The 22866-nt window shown below is 31.7% G+C and overlaps 1 pseudogene; it reads right to left on the bottom strand.

The window, feature by feature from the left end:
- Positions 1-1082: 1082 nt before the first annotated feature.
- Positions 1083-20282, bottom strand: LOC125855847 (polyol transporter 5-like; annotated as a pseudogene).
- Positions 20283-22866: the final 2584 nt, after the last annotated feature.

Raw genomic sequence — 22866 nt, forward strand, 5'->3', positions numbered from 1 at the left:
AGTTTCACTCTTTTTATATATGTTTGATGCTATGAAAAAGGGTTTTCAACAAGGATGCAGAAGATGTATAGGGATGGATGAGTGTTTTCTAAAAGGAATTTGTAAAGGTCAATTTTTGGTAGTTGTTTCTAAGGATGCAAACAACCAAATGTATCCAATAGCATGGGCAGTAATTAGTACTTAAAGCAGGGCCACATGAAAATGGTTCATGACCATTCTGCAAGATGCTCTTAATCTAGGAGATGGTTCCCAGATCACTATCATTAGTGATATGCAAAAGGTAACTAAATTTCTTTTTTTGGTATGTCTTTAATTTAATTTGAGAAAAATTTAACTATGTCTTTAATTTAATTTGAGAAAAATTTAACTATCTTTATTATTTTGTTTTGCAACTACATGGATTAATAGTTGCTGCAAATGAAGTATTTTCAGAATGTGTGTTGGACAAATATTAGCAAATTGGTCACAAAACTGGAGAGGCACAGAAAGAATGAAGAAATTTTGAACTTGTGCTAGAGCCACTTTTGAGGCACATTTTAAGTAGAATATAAATGCTCTAGCCAAGCTGGGAAAAGGTATAGTTGAAAAGACCTTATCAAATACAACAAGGAGAAATGGTGCAAAGCTTTTTTTCAAACTTTTTCAAAATGTGATAGTATAGATAACAACACGACAAAGAGTTTCGATGCTTGGATCTTGGACCTAGGAACAAGACTATTGTTTCGATGTTGGAAGAAATTAGAATTAAGGTGATGAGTAGGGTGAGTAAGTCAAGAGCATTTGCTGATACATGAACAAATGAAATATCTCCAATGGCAATGATGATATTCTATACCAATGTAACAAGATCAATTCAGTGCAATATTGAATGAAATGGTGATGATGGATTTGAAGTGTTAGAAGAGGCATACAATCATACTGTGAACTTGGGTCAACAAAAAGTAGTTGCAGATCTTGGGAATTAAAGGTATTCCATGTGCACATGGTATAGCAGCAATGAACCACTTGAACATGGATGCATCACAAGAAATTTCAAGTTGGTATAGAAAAGAGACATATTTGAAGACATATTCTTATTTCATTCAACCAGTCCCAAACATGGAAATGTGGTCTGAAAGTAGAAACACAATAGTTGAACCACCTGAGGCAAGAAAAATGCCTGGTAGGCCACCAAAGAACAGAAGAAGAGAAATTGGTAGAGTGAGAAAAGCTGGGAAGTTCCCAAACATGGGAACAGTAATAAAATGTTCAATTTGTAGAGAATCTTCCGGAGCTTCTATTCTCTGAAGAAGACGGCCACCATAGGTTTGAATGTAGTGACCGTTGAAATCTCATATTCATTTTGTTAACGTTGCAAAAAATGAATTTGGGGATGTCAAAGTTGAGTTTAAGACAAAGTAATTTTTATGCGACTAATGAAATAAATAAGTAAATAATAGACACTTCAATAAACATAACAAAAGAAAGATTATATCGGGGAACTTAATTAAATTAAAATCAGTTTCAAAACAAGGTTAGTTAAATACAAATAAATAAATAAATATATAAAGGGAAAAGGCTCAAATATGCCATTGAAGTATTGAAAAAGGCTCATTTATGCCATCCGTTAAGAATTTGGCTCATTTATGCCATTACCGTTATAGAAAAGGTTCATTCATGCCACTTTTTCATTAACGGAATCTATATCCAGATTTTCAAAACCATTAATGTGACATGGCCTCTTATTAGAGATCCACGTCACCAGTATAAAATAAGGTCATTTAAGTAAAATATAAACAAAAACCCAAAATCCATTAACATAAAACCAAACCCGACCCATACCCCAAAGTAAAAAACCACAACTAATACTCTGTTCTCCATCCGGCCACACATGAAAGGATCATAAAACTATAAATTTTCCACCAATAACCCATTGAGCTTTTTCAAGATTCAATTGTTTTTCCCCAATATTCAACTCCATATGAGTTTCCTTTGGAATTCCTTCAATATTCCCTTTTAAATTGTTTTCTTTGTTCTCCACTGTTTTCCCTAGTAGCTGATCCACTCCTTCTTTCTCCATTTTTATATCTTCTTCTTCCTCTATTTCTGCAACTATAGATAACAAAAAAAAAATTCATAAATTTATCAAAATTCGAGAACACTTTTTTTTTTGTTTTGCACCCTATTGCAGTGGTTTTACATTGATCACAGAGATGGTGAAATTTTGAGAAATTGGGAATCTAAAGAAGTGTGATTATAGCTAAAAGAGTTTTTTACTTTAGCATGTGTATCAGGTTTGGTTTAATGTCAATGGGTTTGGGTTTTTGTTTTTATTTTAATTAAATGACCTGATTTTATATTGGTGACGTGGACCTCTAATAAGAGGCCATGTCACATTAATGGTTTTGAAAATCTGGATATGGATTCCGTTAATAAAAAAGTAGCATGAATGGACCTTTTCTATAACGGTAATGGCATAAATGAGCCAAATTCTTAACGGATGGCATAAATGAGCCTTTTCCAATGCTTCGATGGCATATTTGAGTCTTTTCCCATATATAAATGAAGAGGAAACTTTGAACTTGGGCTCCTTGCCCAAATTCAATTAATGTTGGACTTTTGGCCCACCTGTCCTAACTCTAGGAAATGGGCCAGCTGTAAATTCAAGGATTTCAGCCCATTTGACCTTTCTTCAACCTGCCCTTGTTACATAGAAGACTTGGGCTTTTGACTCGTTTTCATTCCCCAATGATCATATACATCAAGTGTATACAACTTGTTTTGGACTCCTGAACCTGTATTTCGATTTAAGCTTTGTATTTCTGCATTTTTCAACCTGCATTTCCGTGTTTTATCAACCAGTATATTGGTATTTTCGCCAAGTATATCATCCCTTTTTGGGCTTTTGGGACATGCCATTTCAACTTCAGCCCTATATTAGCTCTCCTGCCCCTGTACTGCTTCCAATTTGATTCGAATAAAATTGAAAATGACTCAATGATTGGGCGTCTATGGCCCGACTGAAAATGCAAATGGGGAAGAAGGATCCCAAGTGGATTGTGTCGGAATTTCACATAAAAGAAAAAGAAGCAAGAAAAGAAAGAATTACTCGTATATATATAACAATAATGAGCATACTAATTCAACCAAATCACAACGAGGACAATCCATTAGGAAAGCAAATTTGAAGCTACTAACCTCCTATTCTCTAGCAAAAATAAAATAAAATAATAATAATAAAGAAGAAAAGCAAGAGCAGTGCAAATGGGGCAATGAGCAAAACACCCAAACATTAAACAAGTAATAATTGGGATCACAAATATAATAAAGAAATTCAATGCCAAGATGGAACTAGAGTGATTTAGATGACGCTAATGAAGGGGTTAAAATTAACACTTGTCAAGGCATAGACTAACAGAAAAGACCCAAACTTGGAATCAACTCAAAATCGCCATTACAGTTCAATCCTCAAATTCAACTATGTAGGAGGGCAGGGGAGATTATTTAAATCGAGTTTCCAGCAAATAGAGACAACAAATCAAGAAAACAAGCATCATCCATTTAAGATATGGGCAGTGTTCGAGCGATGAGGAAACAGAACTATATAGCTAATGCATTCGAAGCTCAAACCAAATCAAATCAAGCAAAACGAAGTAGAAATTCAACTAGTTATACATATACAACATCGAACCAGCTGATCTACCAAAGAGATTTCGCCAATGAGAATCAACCACAACTAAGATCAAATCTACATAACGAGCTCGAGGATGATTCCAACCACCACAGGGAGCTTTCGATTTGAGGTTCGTAGCGTCGTTGCTGGACTTGTTGAAGAACGATGTAGGGGTCCTTCTTTTGATGGAGTTGAATGTATGGGTTTGAGGAATTGGGTCACTTTGGTGCAATGGGCTGCTGCTGATGGGTCTGATTTTTGGATTGTGACAAGGAGAATCAATGGATAATTGGGCTGCTTTTCCTTTAATTGTTCGTCAAGCCCCAACATGGGTCTTATAAACATTTCAAATTAAGATTACAGAATGACCTGTCCAGACCCTTATACTTGGCTCTGTTTGTTAGTTAGATTCTTATACTCACGATTTTGCCAATTGAATCCTTAAACTCACTAAAACGCAATACTTTAAACCCCTTTCTTATTCTATGTGTGTGAGTGTAGCACAACCGCTTACACGTGGAATTCTACGTCATTTTGTAGAATTCTATGTCATTTTAAATGCCACATAAGAAATTAAAAGCTAAAAATAAAAAAAATAAAAAAATAAGTTTGCACAATAAAATTTTCAGTATCATGTTCTTCATATTTGCTCATAATTGAGCACTAAATTCATGTCAAATTGGTCTAATTTTTTCTATTTGACATGAATATTTTTTACACTAAAAGCTTACCAACACAAACCCAATTATTTTTCTTCATAATTTTGAATTAATTTCATAAATTCACAAAACCCATTTGTTATTCTTCAAGCTTCTTCATAAAGTTTTTCAACTTTTCAGTATACATCATTATTCTTCAAGATTTCAAAATTATCTAAACTTCAATCTTTCACAAACAAGATTCGAAAACCTAGATTTTAGAAGTGTGTAAATCGGCCAAGATTCATAGAGAAGTATTTTGAATTTTAAAATTAAAGAAACTAAAATGGTTGAGATAAGAGATTTGGTTAGGTGGGATGAGGGGTGGGGGCGGATGTTAAGAAGAAGAAGAAGAAGAAGGGGGTGGGGTGGTGGGTGGTTTCAAGGAAGAAGGAGAGGGTGAGGGCTGAAGGAAGAAGAAAGTTGCATGCGAGGGAGTGGGATGGGATAGGGGATTGATGGGTTGACTTTTTCTCTTTTTTAATTTAAATTATTTTTTTATGATTTTTAATATAAAAAATATATATTCACTTGCTTTAAGGCGCGTGCAGTCAAATATTTTTCCATCTCAGCAATATTAGTGCCACATAAGTTCGGTCAATGGTCAAATGTGTTTAAAATATTGTATTTTAGTAAGTTTAAGGGTTCAGTTGTCAAAATCGTGAGTATAAGGGTTTAACTGACAAATAGAATCAAGTACAAGGGTCTCCCAGGTCATTCCACCAATTAAGATTACAAGATTAGGGATGGCAATGGGGCGGTGCAGGTTGAGATTAACCTGCAAAATTTTTAATCTGCCCCGTCGCGGCCCGCATAACGACTCTTTTCATTTTCAACCCGCCCCGCATAGACCCACCTCGCATGAACTCGCCCCGCATAATGTTTTTAAATTTCTTTTTTTAGTTATGTTTGATACTAAAAAAAAAAATTCATAAAAATAAATTCATTTTTTTATTAAGTTGTACGTATTAAATTTAATAGGATAGTGACTTAAAATTTTATTTTTTAGAAGTCAATTGGGAAACATGTAAGAAATTGTATTATTTTTTATTGAACCATTTTCATTTATTAACTTGATTATTTTAGTAGCTTTAATGAAATTATCTTAATAAATAATGTTTTTTCACTCTTATAACATGTAAAAAGTTAAAATTAAGTTTGAACCCACATAAAATCACATATACCCGCAACCCGCCCCGCCCCGCCCCGCCCCGCCCCACATTAATTTTAAAAAAATTCACTTCAACCCGCTCCACATCCGACCCGCCCCACACAACCTTAAACCCACCCCACCCGGCATAGCTTATACCTGCCCCGCCCCGCATCCGCCCCGCCCCATTGCCATCCCTATACAAGATGACTATATATTTGTAAAAAATTAAGAATTTAGCCTAAAATTGAATGTTATTGCCTAAACTCAAATAACACGAATTAATTAATGAACTTCTTAATCTTAACAAATTCAATCATAAACTATTAACTCAAAAATATAAACTATTAAATAATTAACCAAATATTTAATGGTGTTTATGGAAACTTGGCACAAATAAATTTCCTTATTGGATATGATCTTGTAAATCACAAGCTCTCTTTCTTGTCTACTGAATATACACACTGATAAATTTGGGTTATAATTTCATATTTTGAATTAATTAAGCACTGCTATGTAATGAATTTGGACCTTTATTTCATAATATTTGAAATAATTGGTTTTATGAAATTCATAATGTTTTTCAAGTTAATTAAAAATTTTTTTTGTCATTTTTATGATTTTTAAATAATATGTATGCTTTTATATAATTATGTATTTAATTAATACATTTTATGAATATTTAAAAATCGACTCAACAAAGGTTTTGTTTCACTCGAATATTTTGTTAAATTAGTATTAGTTAGTTAGTAGATTATATTTTCATATCAATTAATTTATAAATAAGTTAATTATTTCATTTCATTAAGATTAAGAAGCTTGTCAATTAATTCTATTTAAATCCTAGCTGAATTTACTAAATTAATTTAATTTGGCTATGTTCTTAATTATAATTGGCCATAAGTGAAACTCATATGACCATGTCCTAATTTGAAATCTAACTCCTTTATTGTAAATCTAATTGTTTGGTTAATTAATCCTATTTAAATCATAGCTGGACTCAATTTTTTCCAACTTCCAACATTCACAATAGGATATTCCAGCGTTCACAATATTCAAACATACCTTTATCAATACACCGAAGCTTCGTCGGTACAAGCTCCAAAAGCCTTACCATTTTGTACGAAGTCAAATTCAGACGGCTATATTCATCAATTTGTTGATAATCTTTGGTAAATTCTTTGTCCTTGAAAAGAAATTCAAATTTCGAATTGAGAATTTGCCCTATCCACTTTTAGTTTGTGATATTCAACCCTTAGACAAATTTTGTCTAAGGATTTAAATATACAATTTTAGTTATCTAATTATTATATTATGCCTCGACAGAAAAGAGAAAAAAGATTCTTCGAATGAGCTTCTCATATATTACAAGACGAAAAATATTGTCGATTTTCCTAAGATTGTGTTCCATTTCATAGATGCTGATTTGAAATTGTTACGTATGGTTGTTGAAGATGTGACTTGTTTGACAATTGTTAAGGGTGGGGGGGGGGGGGGGGGGGGGNGGTGTTTATGAAAACTTGTCACAAATGAATTTCCTTATTGGATATGATCTTGTAAATCACACACTTTATTTCTTGTCTACTGACTATACCAAACATCGATAAATCTGAATTATAATTTCATATTTTTAATTAATTTAGCACCGCTATGTAATGAAATTGGGCCTTTGATTTTATAATATTTGAAATAATTGGTTTTATAAAATTCACAATGTTTTTCAAGTTATTTGGAAATAATTTTGTCACTTTTGATGATTTTTAAATAATGTGTATGCTTTTATATAACTAGTCTTGGGTACCGTGTGTCCCATGCTAAGTTGTATGGAGTTGTTATAATGATATATATATATATATATATACTCGGACATGTATGTTGCTCGTGTATCCCATGCTAATTAAGTACGAAAACTTTGAAAATATTTTAATAAGTGTGTGATAGGTTGCACAAAAAATGAAGAGAAATATACAAGCTCAAACAAATAGCTTCAATTATGCAATTCTTAAAATATATCAAGTATTCAATTTGATAAAAGTTTCTTTTGTTTAATATGTCATAACTCATAATTTGATTGTCAAGTGTGATTTCAAAATATTTCTTGTCTTAAGTTTTCATATTCTTTTTCACCTCTGTAGTCTCCGCCTTTTCACATTTGCATACGTATTAAGAAATTGTTGCTGATGAAAGTAGTGTTTTGCAAAAGTTATATAGAAATTTGATCAATCTGTCTTCCTTAAGATGTCTAGTAGATGATCTTGTGCGGTAACTTTAATAGTAATTGAAGAGAGACTATACAAGCTCAAACCAATGACTGGTGAGCCTATTCAATCGAGATTATTATCAATACAAGGTACATCATGCTGAAATATTGCTATCAAATAAATTTCAAAGGTAATATTCAAACAATTTTAATTATGTAATTATTTTTAATATATCAAGTATTCAACTTGATAAAAGTTTTTTTTAATGTCACAACACATAATTTAAGTGTCTCTTATTGGTTCAAAATATTTCATGTTCTAAATTTTTTGTCTTCTTTTAAGAAATTGTAGCCTCCACCTTTTTATAATCACATAACAAATTGGATCATTCTCAATTTTGTGGTGTACACCTACACAAAAATAGTTATTATTAGTGATAAAAATAATAATTGCTAAAATATCAAATCGATGTATATAAATCTTAATTATTATAGGTACGTGTACCCTTTGCCTAACTTAAAATTATTAGTTCTATCATATATGAATTTAACAAAAAAAAATATTAGTTAAATAATGTAAATTGATTCCTAACCAAAATTTACACAAACAAGAATATACAGTTTCATGACACTCCAAGAAGTTATAATTAAAAAGAAAATAAGCTTACCTGATTTGATATTTGCATGACAAAATTCTATGTGGCAAGAGGTGAAATAACTATGATACACCTACTCAAGTAAGATGAACTTTCAACTAACCAGAAAACATATATGAATAAGTTGAATTAAGGACAATAACTTATGATGTGAATAGAAAAAATAGAGAACATAAACAGAAGTAGAAAAGAGAGATACAAACACAAAATAAATATGAGAAAATGCCTCCTACACAAAGTAGGATTAATAATCTAATAATTTGATGAATTGGGATAGTTGTCTTGTGATTTTTCACTATATATACACAATATATAACATTTAGTATATATATATATATTTTGTATTGAATTGATCAAAAGAATTTACTCCACATTGAACATAACAAGCAACTTTTCAAATTCTTCATATGATTTTTACTACAAAAAGATGTTTTACTTTTTGCATTAGGAATAAGAAGATAAAACATTTATAGAAATTGAATACACATACTCCCTCCATTTCATATTAATTGAATTGTTGAGACATCTTTCATTTTTCAAATTAACTTAATTGTTCAATTTTCAAGACTATTTTTAGAATGTTTTTTCAATTTTACCATTTATTAGCTAATATTGGAATTAATTATTAATTAATATTTAGTTATTTTAATCATAATTTTGATAATAATTAATAAGGGTAAAAATGAAAAGTTAAATCTAGTTTATGTCTTAATCTTCTTTTTTAAAAGGGTGTGAAATACCTCAACAATTCAATTAATATGAAATGGAGGGAGTAACTCCATGTCTTTTGATTTATCTAGTTCATTCATTTGCTATATTATTATTTATATTTATTAAAAGATAGAGTTACCTTTTAGCAAAAAAATATAACATAAATAGGAGTTAAACGAATGACAAAATATTAATGGGTATTTTTGTGTATATATATTCAATAGCCTAATGCATTGAGCCAAGTGTATATTTATATTATTGTACAATATTGTCACAGGAATAATTTGATTGAATGATATTAATGTCTTTCAATAGTACATTCTGGTTCCACTTATATATATACTTACTATTTATTAATTTAATAGAAGTTTTATTTTTCTCTTTTTTTTTTATGTGAAGAATAATGAAAAAAATAATTTATGATTTCTATTTAATATTTAATTAATAAAATATTTATAAACTTTTTTATTTAGTATAGGGGTAAAATAACAAAAAATATTTTGTTTCACTCAAATATTTTTTTTTAAATTAGGATTATATTTTCAAACTAAATAGTTTATAATTATTTTATTTTGTGAAGATTAAAAAGCTTGAATTTAGTAAGTTAAGTTAATTTAATTTGAGTAGGTTGGTAATTACAATTGGTCACTCTCCTAATTTTATTGTTAATCTAAGAAATTTGTAACTATCTCATTTAAAACTCCAATTCAACGTTAACATGTGAGATCAGTGGCGGATCCAGGATTTAGAGTACGTGGGTGCCAAATAGACTTATCGATTAAATTAATTTTATATTTGATTAAATTATTTGTCTTTTCGATATATATCATAAATCAATCAATAAAATGTAAATAATAAGATATTACACTTTTATTGAGTATTTAATCAAATAAAAGAAAAGTCAAAGGAGTAATAATGTAATTAATTTAATTTAAGTCAATAACAATTATAAAAAAATAAAAATAAAAATTGTGCCAATGCTTGGAGCCTTTTTTTTTTCTTAAAAAACGTCTGCATCAAATTTCTCAAAAAAATAGGTACAAATGGAATTCGAACCCGCAACATCAGCCTTCTAAAGTTGCCCTCCTACCATGGCACCACAAGACAATTTTATTCTGTGGGTGACACGCTTTATATTTATATAAATATTATATATATATACCTATGTATATATAGAGTTTCGTCGAAGTTCGGGGTGGCGTGGCACCCCCAAACCTCTGCATAGATCCGCCACTGTGTGAGATTCCAACGGTCACAATATGAGATTCAAAGCTATGGTGGTCGTCTTCTTCAGACAGTAGAAGCCGAGTCCTCGTCCTGTTGATGATGGTGATGCCAAGATCAGACATAATCTCTGGTATATTCTTCGAATTGGAAATTTGCCCTATTATTTCCCCCAATTCCTTCATTCAATTGCCTTCTCTGTCATTATTGCATCTGTTACTTGCCTATGTTTTTACTTCTTCTTCTTTCTTCAGCTGAATGAATCGTTGTTCAATTGACTTTTAGTTTATTATTCATTTTTCCAGTTTTCTTTATCAACTGTTTTCAACAATTTTCTTAATCATTACATCATTGATTAAGTAAATATTTTGAAACAAGCCCTCGTCAATATCTTGTGACGGGGGAGGGGGAAGGGGTCGATCTACTTATTGGGTAAATGTTGTTTTATTCACTTACTGCACTTTTTTGTGTAAATACAATCTGTGTACCAGTGAAGCTAGAGAGTTGGCTTAAGGAGCCAAATTTTGAGATTTAAGGGTGAGTTGCTTGAATTAAATACTGATCATGACAAGTTGACAGCTTTGCTTATTATCAATAATACATGAAACAAAAAGGAAAATTCAAATGTATATGTAATGGGTTCACATGGTTACTAGTAATATATATGACATTGAATTATGAGAAGAGAACCATATCGATCAGCACCTTCCACTCTGTTTCTCTTCAACTCTTTCATGGTTGATCTCCACTTAAACAATGGTTCCATCTCCTCTAGTGTTGTGCCTTTTGTTCTGGTAACAATGTGTAGAAGAAAATCCAAGCCACAATTGCAACTCCAGCATACAAGAAAAAGGACCCTCCAATACTAATAGCCTTGTACAAAGATATAAATGTCATCAAAATTCCTCCACTCACTGCTCTATTCACTGCTACACCTATACACAACCTTGAGCTCTTAATCTCAATGGAAAGATTTCTGAACTGTATACCCATGCTAAGGACCCATCCCAATTGAGAAGAATGCAACTGTTTAATATGTTGCACATACACACACCACTATTGCCCATTTTAACGTATGATCTGAGTGATCAATTATAGTTAATCCTGTAGCTAGGGCTAATAAAGACAGAATCATACCACCACAACTTGATAGAAGTAATATTCTTCTTCCAATCTTGTCCACCAAAAATATCGCAACTAAAGTAAAGAATGTCTTCATACATCCCACAGCTATAGTNAATTTATACTAAATGTATTTGATACATAACAATTATCAAATAATAATGTATTGATCTCAAAACTAAAATCTTATGGGTAACACTTTCTTATTTAATGTACTAGTAGAAATACAACACTTATCAATTTAAATTGAAAGGATCTTCATGATGTATCTTCTCAAAATTTTCGATAATTTTGAATCAAAATTGAAAGAATCTTCAATAAACTAAGAGAATAATTTTGAAACTCAAAATTTTCAATAATTTTGAATCAAAACGGAAAGGATCTTCAATAAACTGAAGAATAATTTTGAATCTCAAAATTTTTGACAATCTTGAATCAAAATTGAAAGGATATTCGATGACCTTGAAGATTCATAAAAGAAAACCGTTTGTTCAACAACAATTCCATCACTTTTGCATCCTCCGTAACTCACCTCGCTTATTCAAAATTTCGACAAAAGTTTTTATGAAACAGAGAGAATGATGAACAAGAAGAAGAAATTTAATTTTTGAATTTTTTGGTTTGTTACACTATAGGATTTTGAATTCTTGACAATAATTTGGAATACAATAGCGTAATTTATGAGATCTTAATTTGATTTTCAGCCCCCGCCCCCCACCCTTAAATAGTGCAACAAATGGATACTATGAATTTTAATTTGATTTTTTAGGTTTTTTTCCCCCTTAACAAGTGCAACAATAGATTGATACATAATGTATCAGCAATAATGTATCCGGATTCTTAATTATGTATCCCAAAATTCCTAAAAAATATGGAATTTATGTAATTACAAAAATAATAGGGATATAAGGTAATTTAGGTTTTACACTATGGTATTTATGTAAGTTATACTTTTTTTTTAAAATTTTAAAATATAGTATTTCTCAAACAAAATAAGATACATAAATAATAATGTATCATACACTAACTTTTTAGTTATGATACGCAAATTCAAATTTATACTAAATGTATCCAATACATAACAATTACCAAACAGTAATGTATCGATCTCAAACTTAAAATCTTATGGGCAACACTTTCTTATTTAATGTATCTAGTAGAAATACAATACTTATCAATTTAAATTGAAAGGATCTTCATGATCTCAAACAAAATAAGATACCTAAATAATAATGTATCATGCACTATTTTTTTAGTTATGATATGTAAATTCGAATTTATACTAAATGTATCTGATACATAACAATTATCAAATAGTAATGTATCGATCTCAAACCTAAAATCTTATGGGTAACACTTTCTTATTTAATGTATCTAGTAGAAATACAACACTTATCAATTTAAATCGAAAGGATCTTCATGATGTATCTTCTCAAAATTTTTGATAATTTTGAATCAAAATTGAAAGAATCTTCAATGAACTAGGAAAATAATTTTGAAACTCAAAATTTTCAACAATTTTGAATCAAAACGGAAAGGATCTTCAATAAACTGAAGAAGAATTTTGAATCTCAAAATTTTTGACAATCTTGAATCAAAATTGAAAGGATATTCGATGAACTTGAAGATTCACAAAAGAAAATCGTTTGTCCAACAACAATTCCATCACTTTTGCATCCTTCATAACTCACCCCGCTTATTCAAAATTTCGACAAAAGTTTTTATGAAACAGAGAGAATGATGAACAAGAAGAAGAAATTTAATTTTTAAATTTTTTGGTTTGTTACACTATAGGATTTTTAATTCTTGACAATAATTTGAAATAGAATAACGTAATTTATGTAATCTTAATTTGATTTTCAGCTCCCCCCCCTTAATTAGTGCAACAAAGGGATACTATGAGATCTTAATTTGATTTTTCAGCTNNCCCCCCCCCCCCCCCCCCTTAATAAGTGCAACAACAGATTGATACATAATGTATCAACAATAATGTATTCGGATTCTTAATTATGTATCCAAAATGCCTAAAAAATATGGAATTTAGGGATAGAAGGTAATTTAGGTTTTACACTATGGTAATTTTATTTTTATTTTTTAAGATGAAAAAATTTAAAAATAATAATAAAAGAAATCAAAAATTGAAGTGATGGAAAGAAATCTACCTCTTGAATAATTTGAAATCATTAATTGGAAATAGAAAAGATTTGAAATTCAAAAATAGATTAATTGATAAAGTTGAGAGACACCTTCTAAAAATCAAAATGAATTTAAAATTTGTAACTGCTAAAGAAGTGGAGATAATTTAGGGATAAAATGGAGGACTGAAATGGGGAGTGAGAAACGTGGGTGTAGGCTGAAAATAGGAGTGAAATATTTATGTATCCGGAAGATTTTTTTATGAATTGGGGAAATTAAGGGATTTTTGAAATTTTAAATAAAGGTAGGGATAAATGGATATTAAGGTAAGTAAATGTGTGTATATAAGTAATTTTCCCTCGAGTCAACAAAGATTTTGTTTCACTCAGAATATTTTGTTAAATTAGTATTAGACTAAGTAGATTATATTTTCATATCAATTAATTTATAAATAAGTTAATTATTTCATTTCATTAAGATTAAGAAGCTTGTTAATTAATTCTATTTAAATCCTAGCTGAATTTACTAAATTGATTTAATTTGGCTATGTTCTTAATTATAATTGGCCATAAGTGAAACTCATATGACCATGTCCTAATTTGAAATCTAACTCCTTTATTGTAATTCTAATTGTTTGGTTAATTAATCCTATTTAAATCATAGCTGGATTCAATTTTTTCCAACTTTGAACGTTCACAATAGGATATTCCAGCGTTCACAATATTCAAACATACCTTCGTCGATACACCGGAGCTTCTTCGGTACATGCTCCAGAAGCCTTACCATTTTGTAAGAGGCCAAATTCAGACTGCTATGTTCATCAATTTGTTGATAATCTTTCGTATATTCTTTGTCCTTGAAAAGAAATTCAAATTTCGAATTGAGAATTTTCCCTATCCACTTTTAGTTTGTGATATTCAACCCTTGGACAAACTTTGTCTAAGGATTTAAGTAAACACTTTTAGTTATCTAATTATTATATTATGTCTCGACAGAAAAGAGAAAAAAGATCCCTCGAATGAGCTTCTCATATATTACAAGACGAAAAATATTGTCGATTTTCCTAAGATTGTGTTCCATTTCATAGATGCTGATTTAGAATTGTTAAGTATGGGTGTTGAAGATGTGACTTGTTTGACAATTGTTAAGGGGGGAGGGTCTTTATGGTGTTTGTGAAAACTTGTCACAAATGAATATCCTTATTGGATATGATCTGATAAATCACAAACTCTATTTCTTGTCTAATGACTATACCAAAAATCGATAAACATGAATTATAATTTCATATTTTTAATTAATTTAGCACCGCTATGTAATGAAATTGGACCTTTGATTTCATAATNAAGTTTCTAGTATATATATTTATATATATATTTAGAATACAGATTTATGATAACATTCTGTAATTTATAAATAAAAAATGATACACAGGTTGATTACATGATGCATCCAATTAATTCTTCTTTGTTGTTTGTTTTGGGATAGCACTTTTATATATGGGCCAAGATTTTCTAAATTTATTTCCGTCGCTCTTAATGTATGACCTTGCATTATAATGTTTGCTACAGAAAAAGCATAGATGTGGTTCGAAATTTTCTTTTCTATTGTTATTTTCTTTCCTTTTAGTGCATGGCATTGCATTGTACTCATACTTGAATGCTGTAATTTCTGCTATCCTTATGAAATTGAGGAGTGAATACTTAAATTTCAGAGATACTAATATTAAATTGAAAATGCATAATACACATGATCTTAGATAACCAAATGAAAGATGTTGTAAATTAATCAATAAACAAAACAATCATTGAACTGCCTTTTTAACTATGGTCTCTATGTTTGTCATTGTGCTAAAAAATTGAAAATATTTAAGATTTATGCCTTAATGAAATTCAAATCTATGTGATGGTTGATTAGAAATGATTATATATGTTTTAAATCCATCAAATACTGCTTACCAGGATTTAGACCGTATGGTGTTCTAAATTTACAAGCAGCTTATTGATATCACATGAACTATATACACCTAGCTGTCTTTGGGTGATGTTTGCGGCAAAATTTCATTTCAAGAGATAGAGAAATTTTTAACCTTATATAAAGGTGAAATTAAAACGTTTGAAGGTTACCGGATTAATGGAGAATTGTATTTTATTGTCTCAAAGGCACCGCTTAAAATGTCTATTCAATTACCAATTGATATTGTGGTATCTCTTCTGTAAGTTTGGTCGCTTATATAGCTTTTTTCATAATTGTTCCTTTCTCCTCCTCATGATGAATAAGTATTATGCTTTGGTTCAGTGTTTTCTGTTGGATCACTGTTATGGACTAAAATTATATAGGCAATTAAATAAAATGGTACTAGAATTTCACGTACTATGATTTGGGGGTACAAGATGTGGTTGTCGAAAGAACTTTCTATTTTTTGTATAGATCAAAATACTAGGTAAATTATATACACTGCTATTTATTTCGACATGACATTTTTATCTATATACACTCTCACAAACACAATAATTTTCTGTATCGACGATGTTATGAGACAGGTCCTAATGTTTTGTGAAGGCCATGAACAAAGGAAGTTGATAACGACTAGCGAGGCTATCCTTTAAAGTTGATACATCACATGATAGTACCAAGAAAGCAATTAGTATGTAACTCACCTTCTTTCTGTTGTTGTTTTATGTAATAAGTTTTTAATTAGCTATACCATTGTAATTGAGAAATGGTAAATTCAAATAAGATGAATGCTGGAAACGGACTAGGACTTATGCAAAGTATTCTATCATCTGCTAAGTCGTTTGTGGTCACTAAATTATGACTTGATAGGTGAAATTTTATTGAAGGAGATCAGTTACTCTACTGCTTATATAATACTTAAATTTGCTAGAGTAATGTAATGGCATGACATGACATCTCTGCTTCAACTATTCACTATAAGATACATAATTTTTAATTATAACATTTGTTGACGTTTGCTATCGTATTTTGGCTGCTGGTCTTTAATAGTTACATGGCTACTGTGATCAACTTGGCGAGCATGATTCTATCAAATTTCTTTCAGATACTTCATTAAGTAGGAGAAGTCCTTTCTCAGTATGTGGAAGTTGCGTCTTTTATATGTTAGCAACAATTTTCCTGAAAATAATGGAACTTATGATGTTGTCCTTCAGTCTCTCTTAACTACTAATTAGCACTTTTACCAGCCTTAGAGTTGTATATAACAGAAGAGCTAAAAGCTCGGTTATATGTGCTAAAGAATTGAGTGGTAGAATATCCCAAGAGCTAAATTCTTTGTACTATCACTAATGCTTACATTTTAAGTATATTTAATTATGTAGGTTATGGAAGAGTCAAGAGCACATAACTCAAGAATTCTTACCAATCACAGTATAATTCATTTCATGTTGCATCTGAATTTTTCAATATCTTCAACTGAATGAAAATTTGATTATGCACTATAGAAGAGCCAAGTTTGGGATAATCGAGGGCAAAATCATTATTTCACTCGGTATATGTTGATTCTAGAAGCTTGGGCTCTTTTGTCCCATAGCCACCTTGCGTTTTCTCACAAGTCTGCCAATGTCACTTTTTGAATTATCATTTCTTCCCTTAAGGACTACTGATTATTGCAATTTCAAGTAATTTCTCTCTCAAATTGTTTTCCTCTTCATTCAACTATCTCCTGAAGCAAATATTCAGTAATAACACAGGCTTTCCTTGGTCATTGAATTCACTTGTGCTAAAAGCTAAAATGTTGCCGGATGGAAGACCAAGTTCAAATCATGCAGATGTACAAAAAAAGGCAATCAACCGTGCAATACAACAAAGACCTCTCCTATTGTTGATTAAATTTCTCCACTTCCTTTGCAAGCACGTCTCATGTACTGCAGCTATAGTTCATTTATCTTTTTTTTTTTTTTTAGTTTCAATTAAACAAGGAACAAAGGTTTTACACCTAATGCGGCGAATTTGGATCAGGGTGTTCAATTAAAAACAAATGTTGTTTTTCTCACAAAAAATTTATCAAGAAAAATCTGTTGAAACAAAATTATGATAAGCACGGGCAAAACTCATCTAGTTATTGTATAATATTATCGCAGGAATAATTTGATTGAATGATATTAATGTCATTCAATAGTACACTCTGGTTCCACTCATATATGTATTACTATTTATTAATTTAATAGAAGTTTTATTTTTCTCTTTTTTTTTTATGTGAAGAATAATGAAAAAAATAATTTATGATTTCTATTTAATATTTAATTAATAAAATATTTATAAACTTTTTTATTTAGTATAGGGGTAAAATAACAAAAAATATTTTGTTTCACTCAAATATTTTTTTTTAAATTAGGATTATATTTTCAAACTAAATAGTTTATAATTATTTTATTTTGTGAAAATTAAAATGCTTGAATTTAGTAAGTTAAGTTAATTTAATTTGAGTAGGTTGGTAATTATAATTGGTCACTCTCCTAATTTTATTGTTAATCTAAGAAATTTGTTACTATCTCATTTAAAACTCCAATTCAACGTTAACAATATGAGATTCCAACGGTCACAATATGAGATTCAAAGCTATGGTGTCGTCTTCTTCAGACAGTAGAAGCCGAGTCCTCGTCCTGTTGATAATGGTGAGGCCAAGATCAGACATAATCTCTGGTATATTCTTCGATGGAAATTTGCCCTATTATTTCCCCCAATTCCTTCATTCAATTGCCTTCTCTGTCATTATTGCATCTGTTAGTGCCTATGGTTTTACTTCTTCTTCTTCTTCAGCTGAATGAATCGTTGTTCAATTGCTTTTTAGTTTATTATTCAATTTTCCAGTTTTCTTTATCAACTGTTTTCAACAATTTTCTTAACATCATTGATTAAGTAAGTATTTTGAAACAAGCCCTCGTCAATATCTTGTGACGGGGGGGGGGGGGGGGGGGGGGGGNAGGGGTCGATCTACTTATTGGGTAAATGTTGTTTTATTCACTTACTGCACTTTTTTGTGTAAATACAATCTGTGTACCAGTGAAGCTAGAGAGTTGGCTTAAGGAGCCAAATTTTGAGATTTAAGGGTGAGTTGCTTGAATTAAATACTGATCATGACAAGTTGACAGCTTTGCTTATTATCAATAATACATGAAACAAAAAGGAAAATTCAAATGTATATGTAATGGGTTCACATGGTTACTAGTAATATATATGACATTGAATTATGAGAAGAGAACCATATCGATCAGCACCTTCCACTCTGTTTCTCTTCAACTCTTTCATGGTTGATCTCCACTTAAACAATGGTTCCATCTCCTCTAGTGTTGTGCCTTTTGTTCTGGTAACAATGTGTAGAAGAAAATCCAAGCCACAATTGCAACTCCAGCATACAAGAAAAAGGACCCTCCAATACTAATAGCCTTGTACAAAGATATAAATGTCATCAAAATTCCTCCACTCACTGCTCTATTCACTGCTACACCTATACACAACCTTGAGCTCTTAATCTCAATGGAAAGATTTCTGAACTGTATACCCATGCTAAGGACCCATCCCAATTGAGAAGAATGCAACTGTTTAATATGTTGCACATACACACACCACTATTGCCCATTTTAACGTATGATCTGAGTGATCAATTATAGTTAATCCTGTAGCTAGGGCTAATAAAGACAGAATCATACCACCACAACTTGATAGAAGTAATATTCTTCTTCCAATCTTGTCCACCAAAAATATCGCAACTAAAGTAAAGAATGTCTTCATACATCCCACAGCTATAGTTGCAAGTAGCCTGTAGCTTGGTTTAGTAATCCCTTTATGTAAATAAAAATGTGTCAGTCGTCATCTAATAGTTTAAACTTTAAGAGTTATCAGAATGAATGAATATATACCTGCTTTCTCATATATCCTGGGGCTGTAGAGCACAACAGCATCTATGCCACTGGCTTGTTGGAAAAAATGAATACCAATGCGTGCAATTAGAATATGAAGAACGGTGGGGGTAGGATGGATGAACAAATCTCTCCATACGCCTGAACCATCGGAGCTTTCTCGTGTGACAGAAACTATGTCATCTTGGCAATCTTGTGGTATGCCAGCAGCTTCTTTAATGTCAGCTAATCTCGTCTTTGATTCTTCTAAAGTGTCTGAAGTTCTGTCCAAAACCTTCTTGGCATCTCCAAGACGGCCTTGCATGACTAGCCAACGTGGTGACTCGGGCATAGCAAGGACACCAATGCCTAACATAACTGATGGGATAACTCCAATNTGAATGAATATATATACCTGCTTTCTCATATATCCTGGGGCTGTAGAGCACAACAGCATCTATGCCACTGGCTTGTTGGGAAAAATGAATACCAATGCCTGCAATTAGAATATGAAGAACGGTGGGGGTAGGATGGATGAACATTTCTCTCCATATGCCTGAACCATCGGAGCTTTCTCGTGTGACAGAAACTATGTCATCTTGGCAATCTTGTGGTATGCCAGCAGCTTCTTTAATGCCAGCTAATCTCGTCTTTGATTCTTCTAAAGTGTCTGAAGTTCTGTCCAAAACCTTCTTGGCATCTCCAAGACGGCCTTGCATGACTAGCCAACGTGGTGACTCGGGCATAGCAAGGACACCAATGCCTAACATAACTGATGGGATAACTCCAATTCCAAGCATGAATCGCCATCCCAATTTTAGTGAAAGCATTAAAAATGCATAGTTTGATATATAACCAAGTAACACACCTGCAACACAAAGAAAAAAACATAAGTAGTAATTCGTTCATTTTGCCCTATTATTTTCCTCCAATTCGTTCATTCAATTGCTACCTCTGTCATTATTGCATCTGTTTCTTGCCTATGTTTTTACTTCTTCTTCTTCAGCTGAATGAATCGTTGTTCAATTGCTTTTTAGTTTATTATTCAATTTTCCAGTTTTCTTCATCAACTGTTTTCAATCAATTTGTACATTTCTAATTCTCACTTTTGGATATACTTGCTTGATTCAAACATACCTTCATCGTCTTCTTCCCCGACAACAGTACAAGCTCCAGACGGACGGCTTATGTTCATCAATTTCTTTGTCGAAAATCAAATTTCGAATTGAGAATTTCCCTGTCCTTATTCCCCCCCAATTCCTTCTATATAAATAAACCCCTTTTCATTCACAGATCAATTGCTGCCTCTGTTGTTATTGCATCTGTTTTCTACCTGAATTGTTCAAATTGTTAGTATTGCTTCTTAGTTTATTATTCGATTTTACACTTTCCTTGATCAATTGCTACCACTGTTTTGAATCTTAATTTCTAATTCTCACTTTTGGATTTCACAAGACCCTTTGGGTTGTTGGTAGCCAATTCGGCAGGAACACTTGGTTACCTGTTATTATTACTTTGGATGACATCTTCAGAAAGACCAAAACCGCTCCCCGTATCTATTATTTATCGCTGACTGATGAAGAAGTTGCTAAAAAGCTTGCCAGTAGAGGAGATGCTGAGAGTTAGAGGTTTTAAGTGAACAAAGGACTTGTTAGATAGACGGATTATGGAGAGGTGTTGCGATGTAATGCTGATAACTGCTAGTTTGCCCTCATAGAGAAGTTGCAGTCTTGAGGCTCACTAAGACCTTGCTCTCTTTTCTATTTTCGTTGTTAATAGTTACTGTATTTTGCTTTGGGTTGAAGAAACATAACAAAATGTGCATTGTTAAGCCATCATGGTGTTGTTGTACAACTAGGGATTGCAAACTATGCCTAATGGAAGTTTACACAGCAGCAAAAGTGGCCTTCTAGACTGGCCTATGAGATTATAGATAGCCATGGATGCAGCTGAGGGACTCTCTTATTACTTGCATCATGACTGTGCTCCACCCAGAGATGTTAAGTCAAATAACATCTTGCTGGATGGTGAGTTGCTGACTTCGGTGTTGCAAACGCGGTCGATGCCAATTCTAAGGCAATCAAGTCCATGTCTGTTATTGCAGGGTCTTGTGGTTACATGGCTCCAGGTTAGTGAATTAACTTCTTCACTTTTCAGCTTCAGTTTCATTAGTTTGTGTTGAATTTGTTCGTATTGAGTTTTACTTGCAAATTGTTGCCTGTAAGTTTCTTGATTACTTTAGCCTTTCAAAAATGAGATCTATCTATATACTACAATATCTACTAGATATTCCACATTTGTTAAGTACTCTAATAAACTTCTGATAGAAATTGGATCATATCTGGAGTACCCCTTAATACAGTAACAGTGCATCATTGCTCTAGATCACAGTTAAGTAGGCTCCACGAGTTTCCATAACCAAGTTAAACGGTTCTGATTAAATCGTTCTTGAGTACAAAAGACACTATTAGGAGTGTAGAAAAAGATATACTAAGCTTTCCACTTATGATGTTTGATAGTTGCATAAAGATTAGAATTCCACTAAGTATCTAATTTTAGCATTTGGTCACTGTTTCCCTCAACTTAAATGGGTTTATGCGTGTGTTTGTGTTTTGGTTTAACGCTCTTTGTTGTTCGATATGAGAAAGGACCAACTTTTGTGACTTCAAAGATCATATAGAAGCTAATTAGTGTCTTCTCATATTCTGGTTGGCCCAAATATTTACCCTTGATTCCATCTGCAAATCTCAAAGATGCCTTTCTGACTTTCATAGTTCACACTTATTTTAACAAGCTTCTTGCAGCACTTCCTGAAAGAAACATTGTTGGCATTGGAAAACTTATGAGTTGATATTTTATGGATATTTTATGAGTTGAGGAGACGTTGGTGAGGCAAGTATCTTTTCTGTTTACTTGCGCCAAAGCGCGTGAAGCTTAAGGATTCTTTGTTTCATCTTAATTTGTTTTCCTTTTATTGTCTTTTGTTTTATATGTCTTTTATGCTTCAGGAATAGTGTCTGTGGATGTATGCATTAACTCTCCAAGATATCCACAGTTTATTAAATTATCAATGGTTTTATTTTCTTGGAAACTAAATAAGCTCCTACAAAACAACTATGCATCAAGTTTCAATTAAAGATATTGTATTCATAATGTATTAAACAAAAATAAATTAAAGATATGAAATATCACATTCCACTAGGCATGTACCATTTCTAATGTACCACTAGGTCGCGGAGGGGGGGGGGGAGCAAGGTCCAGGGGGGGCAGGGTGCCTTGGGGCAGGTGGCTTCGAGGCACGGGGNTCTGCAAATCTCACAGATGCCTTTCTGACTTTCCTAGTTCACACTTATTTTAACAAGCATCTTGCAGCACTTCCTGAAAGAAACATTGTTGGCATAGGAAAACTTATGAGTTGATATTTTATGGATATCTGTTGCTTAGGATTGAAAATTCTGTTAG

This window comes from Solanum stenotomum, chromosome 1 (genome assembly GCF_019186545.1).
Source record: "Solanum stenotomum isolate F172 chromosome 1, ASM1918654v1, whole genome shotgun sequence".
In the NCBI taxonomy this organism is placed as follows: domain Eukaryota; kingdom Viridiplantae; phylum Streptophyta; class Magnoliopsida; order Solanales; family Solanaceae; genus Solanum; species Solanum stenotomum.